Below are 6,218 nucleotides of genomic sequence, written 5' to 3' on the forward strand. Positions count from 1 at the left end.
CGGGCGGCGGCCCCGGGCTGCGGCCGCACCTCTAAACCCTGAGCGCTCCGCCCGGGTCCCGGTGACCCTGCCCAATCCTGGACTCTGCGAATCCTTCGCCACCACCCCCCTCCTCCAGGCACCCCACCCCACCCCACCGCGACCTTCCGTGACCTCCATCCCCTCGCTTACACCGCGCTGGCCCAGCAAACTCATCGCGCGCCTGCCCGGGAATAGCTTTCCGAACAGGTAAAACCCATAACCGAATTTCAAAAACAAAAAAAGAAGCCACCCCGACGGCGCTTGCTGTCGCTCGCCGTGAGGAGGGTAGGAGGAACATTCTTTGTACATATTTGTATAAATTTTATGACTTTCCTTTTGGGGTTTTTATTTTTTTAAGGAAAAAAAAACAAATTCAGTAGATTTAGAGCTCTGAACTTTCATTTTTTTGGAAGGTTCACTCTCCGCAGTTTTATCTGAGAAAAGAATGTATAGAGACGTTGGGAGATTTTAAATACAAAAAAAATTTTCAAAAGAGCGAAGTGTCATACTATTATAAAGGTCTGTTTATATATGAATGAATATATGGTATTCTAAATGTTATTCCATCGTGTTGTACACAAATTTGTAAATAAATTTTTAAAATGCTCATCCTAGTGTTTTATTTAGGGTGTCTAAATGGCAAGATTTTAAAATGAAATTTGCATTTTATTTTCTCCAAAAAAATCCAAGACTTTCGAGTAATGACTTTTTCAAACTTTGGGTTTAAGAACATTTTAATTGGAGAACGTGTCTACCTAAATTGAATCATTAATATTTTTTCTTTTGTTTTCACGTAAAATCAAGATGTAGGTGAAAGAGCTAGATTAGCTCAACCCATTAAATCTAAATGACTAGACACTTCGGTAAAGTTGTTTTTTAAGTCATTAAAAAGTCTATTACTAAACAACAGCAGTCTTACATTTTTAAAGATCAGATTAGTATCTTCCACGAAGCAAACTTCCCTAGATTTCTTGGTCATTTTAATTAACCCTTCAAAAGTAATTAGAAACATCCTTCATTTTAGCTTTTAAATCTTAATTTTTTGAAATTCCTTAGGTGAAATAAAGCCAATTTAAAAAAATTATGCGATGACATTTTACATTTTGGAGTGGAATGGAATGATGTATATTAACCTGATAGACAGTGTATTGTTGTTTGATTCTTTCATAATATTTTGAAAAGGTGCCCTCTTTCTGGCAACAATCAACCTGCATCGTAATTGGATTTCCGAAGGATTCCCTTACAGAAGCTCTCCTCCCTCCCTCCGAAGCCTGCTACAGGACAAGGAATCACCATTAATACGCTTTTAAAAACAGGTGCACATCAGCACCACACCCCCCTTTTCTCTACCTCAAGCTAGGTTAGTGTGAAATGCGAGATCGTAGGACAAAAATGGACAATGTCCCCTTAGATCATTCTTAATGTGCATTCAGCTATTTCAACCTTTAAAAAAAATACTAAGAAATAAAACGTCTTGACTCGGGAGGCCGCTTCCCGCCACCAGCAGCGTATCCTCAAACGGCATCAATTCTAATTATTTTTGTAATTAATTTAGCTGTTCCCATTACTTATGCGAAATCGCTTTTTTAAACCGGAGCGAGTAAGCAGCCCTGCTTGCTCGGCCTGCGCGTGCCAGAGTGGCACAACCCCCGGCCAGACGGACGCTGTCATCCGCTTCGCCTCCCTCCCGCGTGCTGAAGATGCCTCTCGGTCCATCCCAGCCTTATTATTACTTTTTAAAATCCGCGACCGAGGTAGGTTAGAAAGGTTCCTTTGAAATACACTTCCTCCCAAATGCCGAATCTGTTTTCCTGGTAAACATTATTGTGTCCTTGAGTAAACATTCCTTCAGGATCAGGTCCTAAAATAAAACAGGCTGCTGGGGGGGGGGTCAGGGGGGGGTTGCGGGGGGAGTGGTGGTGAGAGTTTAACTCGATAAACAAGAACCTGATAATCAACCACAGCCCCAGTAACCTTCCCGCAGGAGAAATTAAGGACCGACCGGTCTAAGGGCGGGTCGCTTCTAATCTCCTTTTACAAGGAAAACGAAATGGATCTAAATTTGTTTGTGTGTTGCAGCTATAAAAGTAACAAGTTGTTTCACAGTTGTGTCTGGCTAATCGGTTTTTTACACAAACAGCAAATGGTACATGATTTGTGCAAACACACAGAGGTTATTTCTAAATTTAGCCGACACCCCTGGGAAAAGGGAAAGGCAGGGCTTCTTGAATTCACTTTTAGCCTCAAGAAGCTGCTGATCCAAGGCTTCTAAATGACATTGGATAACAGGGGCCTCATTCCATCCCTGATCCTTTGTTACTTATAAAATTACTCGCTCATATTTCCGCGCATAGCAGCAATACCGGCCGAGCCTGAGCCCGCAGCGTGACACTCGGCCTCAAGCTGCAGGTTGAGATCCGCAGGGCTTTTTCCAAGGACGGGTTGTGGGAGGAGTAGAGATCCGCGGGCGACTCTGCTTCCAGCCACTCTCACTTTCAAAGTACAGCCTGGAGAAGGACCCTTCCCCCTTGATCTTGGAGTGCAGGAGACCCTCATACCCAGAACCCCAACCGGCCAGCGGTTGTTAAAAGTCCTGGCAGATGCTAGGAAGGTAGGCCTAGATGTCAACTCTGAAAACCTCTTCTGGGTTTAAGCTTTTTCAACTGCGATGATTTAGAGCAGATAGAGAAATGCAAATATCGTACATAAAGATGGGGGGGGGCATTGCCAGCACTTAGAGTCGGGAGGGTGACAGAAGCTTGGAACCTCTGTTTACTGTTTCTGCAGGCGCCTGCACAAGACACTGAGCGCTGCTATCGCGTTGAGATTTAAAGGCAATGAAACTGACGTCCGCCTTTTATTTCCTTTACGAACAGAAGTTAAAGGAAAGGTTGGATTACTCGAGTTAAAAGGAAGCAGGTTGAATTTTAGGCCGAGAATTCTAGCTTTCGACTATACACAGATTTAAACATTTTCCTACTCCGGATATCGATTTCTAACAAAGCCAATATACTCCTGAGTTCTGTGGCCCCTAGAATGCCCTCAGGATGGGGTTCTTGAATAGACCCCCTCCCAACCCCCAGCCATGAAGAAACGGAGGTTGGTTCTGGAGGTCTGGAAAAATGGGAGTCAAGGTACAGAAGAGCTCTTGCTGCGATGGCCGATATGACCTGTAGGGGGCGATGAAAAGATGGAAAACTTCCTTTCTTTCCCAAATCCCCAAGGCCTCACCTTTGCCCCTAAGCTCTGACACCCTCCCACCCTCAGGTCACCCTCCTTCATCCTCCCATAGTGGACCTCATGTGAATTTCAAAGAAGTTGTCTTCCTCTTGAAGGGACAGGGTCCGCAGCAGAGTTGGTCCTAAATATTGGGAAGCAATAAAGTTTAGTGATCAGGAAACATTGGCTTGAAAGCAATCAAGAGTTGTATTTGAGTTTATTTGTTTCACGTGGTTTATAAGGAGACTCTTAGTAGCAAGAACGTGAAAGGTAGGGTGGGGTTCTTAGCGTGGGTCCCCTGGAGAAACTGTCCTGAAGAGACTATTATCTGACAGCCAGTTTTTAACTATGTGTCCAAGTCCACCTGAGTCTGTGCGGGTGCAAAGTGCTGTGTGTGTAGGGCAGTGTGTGTGTGTGCTGTATTTCATGGGTGGGGTGACAGGAAGCCACAGATGAGCCAGGCCTTGCCCAATGTGTCTCAATCATAGATTAAGTATTTCCTATTACTTTAGACAACCTGCCTGGTTGTGTGTGTGTGTGTGTTAATGTCTCTATTTTCCATGACTACATGAGAATGAGCCTACCTTCCTCTTGGATTTGTAGAATTAGGTGAGTTGGCATCAGTGACAAAAGATTTCATAAATTGTAAAAGCCTGGAAAGACCTGTTTGTATTTGTCTTAATGGCTTCTGGGTTGGAGAAACAACTCTGTCCTCAGGAAGTGATTCTGAACAAGCTTTTGTTTTTGAAAGGCTCAATTTTAGTGTGAAAAACAAAAGAGGAGCACAGAACCTATCTCAGCCCTTAGCTGGAAGGATGGGAGCAAATTCGAGGGAACTTTCGAGCTGAAAGCCCCTCTCTTTCGACCACACCCCGGGCCCAAGGACTAGGCCTGAAGTGTCCAAGTGTCCCCCCGAGCCTCTAGCGCGCACCCTAGCTCCGGGTCCAGCGATCTGCCTTGCCATTTGCCCCTTTGCTTCCTACTAAGCGAGGCAAGTGGGGAAACCCGAGCCCTCCGCTGACAGACGCCCATTAGCGCAAAACGTAGCGAGTTAAAGGTAACCAGATCCCAGACTCGCTTAAAAGACCACCCTCCCTGCGTCGCCCTCCAACAGTTGGCAGAGTTACACCCAGAGCCAAGTCCTTCCCCCCCCGCCCCCGGCCCCCCCCGTGCCCTCTTAGGAATGAATGTACAGGCCAGGCTCTGCTCCCCGAGGCAAACCCAGCCAAGTAGGGCGGTGCATGGAGCAAAATTCGAGAAGAAATGTTGCAAAAACCAGCCAGAGAGCATAATCATCCCATTTTCATTTCCCTAGATGGTGTCTTACATCAGAATTTTTCTAAAGGATTAAAATTTCCTCAGGAATTAAATTAGTCGCACCTCCCTGTTTTATTATAAAACCCTGTACGCCCACCGCTCCGTCCCGTCGGTTAGGGTGGAAGGAGGGGGCGGGGAGGGCTGGGTCATCTGATGATTGAGGTTCTGGGCCCATCTTTGGAAAAACAGTCCTGGAATATCCTCCATAGAAGTGGTCTAGGAGCCTCCCCCTCCCTCTCTTCACTCAAGCCCAGAAGATTCGGCGTGACTTGCCCAAGGTCACTCAGCAGGACCAAGGGTAAGCTGCAGACATTCTCCAGGGAGGGACAAGTATTTACCCAGGTAGGACACCGCCGCTGGTGGGGGGAAAAACAGCCAGCACAAAGGACAAAGAAGGTTGGGGAGACTGCAGAGAAGACAGAAAAAAAGCGTAACGGAAGCTTCCTGAGGGGCTCCCGGAGGTGGGTAGACTGAAGCTTGGGAGCTTCCTCTCAGCTGAGTACCTAGGCCGATAACATCCCGCTGGGCAGATGGGCGGGGGATCTACAACTCCGTTTCCTTCTGGCCTCCAGATCTGGGAGAGAAGGAAAGACGGAATGCTAGGCCCAAAGCTCCCTGCACCCGTTGGTGCAGCTCAGCCGCCTCCCGGGCCGCAGTGTCCCGAGCGGGTCCCCACCTGCGTCCCCCATCCCCCCTTTCGCAGGCCAGGATGGAGGCCTCGGCCTGGGGGACCCCCAGCTCCCCGCTGCCTGGAGATGAGGATGGAAGATAACCAGGGAGCAAACCCAGTGGTGAAAAGACACCCGCTGCGCTGCGGAGGTGGGCTTGTGGAGCGTTGGGGGGGGGGGGGGGACTGGCCCAGTGGAGGCTCGGGATGGGAAACCAGTCTCACCCAGTTCACCTGAGCCGACCTGCTTGGCCCAGGCTGAGACCTCAAGTTTACTACTGTAGGCCACACGCAGACCTGGAGGAAGGACCCCTGGTCAACTGGCTGGGCCGGGAGATAGGTAGAAGTGCCCCCGAACCCACACCGCTGGGGATTCTTTTCTTTTCCAGCTTGGCTTGAGTCTCTCTGGCCTCCGAAGCATTTGGAATGGGGTCCCGGGACCAGAGATGCAGGGCAGGTTTTACTGAAGAGGAAAGCATGATTATTTTTCTTTCTCCCTCGATTGCCCTTCTCCTATGCTTCTGTCTATCCATGGATGGTGAGTGAGATTCGGTTCTCTCCAAAAGAACAGCACATTTTTGCCCTTACCATTTTCTGCAAAGGATGCATGTCGCAAGTCTAGTTTCTCAGGAAGATATGCAATCAATGCTAGAGCAACCTCCAAAGCCAAATTTTCCCTTTGCTCTCAAGCTCTACCTGGGAGGCCCCACCTCCACCTTGGAACCCACCATGCCCCGCACACCTTGCTTAATAAGAAACCATGGAAATGATCAGTGTCCTGGTGGATTCTTTACTACCTAACATTGCAGAGCCCAGAGGAAATCCAAATTATTTGCATAAAAAAATTATATCTTTGGACCATGGGATAGGGGCAATCTTGAAAATTGTTAATGGATTAGGGGCTGGGAAGGTGGCTCAGTGGTAGAGCGCTTGCCTTGCAAGCCAGAGGCCCTGGGTTCAATTCCTCAGCACCACATATACAAAAAGAAAAAAA

General features: G+C 47.7%; 1 pseudogene; it reads right to left on the reverse strand.

The window, feature by feature from the left end:
- The window catches only part of LOC105988776, a 30,303-nt pseudogene that overhangs the window by 7,345 nt on the left and 16,740 nt on the right, over window positions 1-6,218 (reverse strand).

Source organism: Dipodomys ordii, unplaced genomic scaffold (genome assembly GCF_000151885.1).
Source record: "Dipodomys ordii isolate 6190 unplaced genomic scaffold, Dord_2.0 Scaffold51, whole genome shotgun sequence".
NCBI lineage: Eukaryota > Metazoa > Chordata > Mammalia > Rodentia > Heteromyidae > Dipodomys > Dipodomys ordii.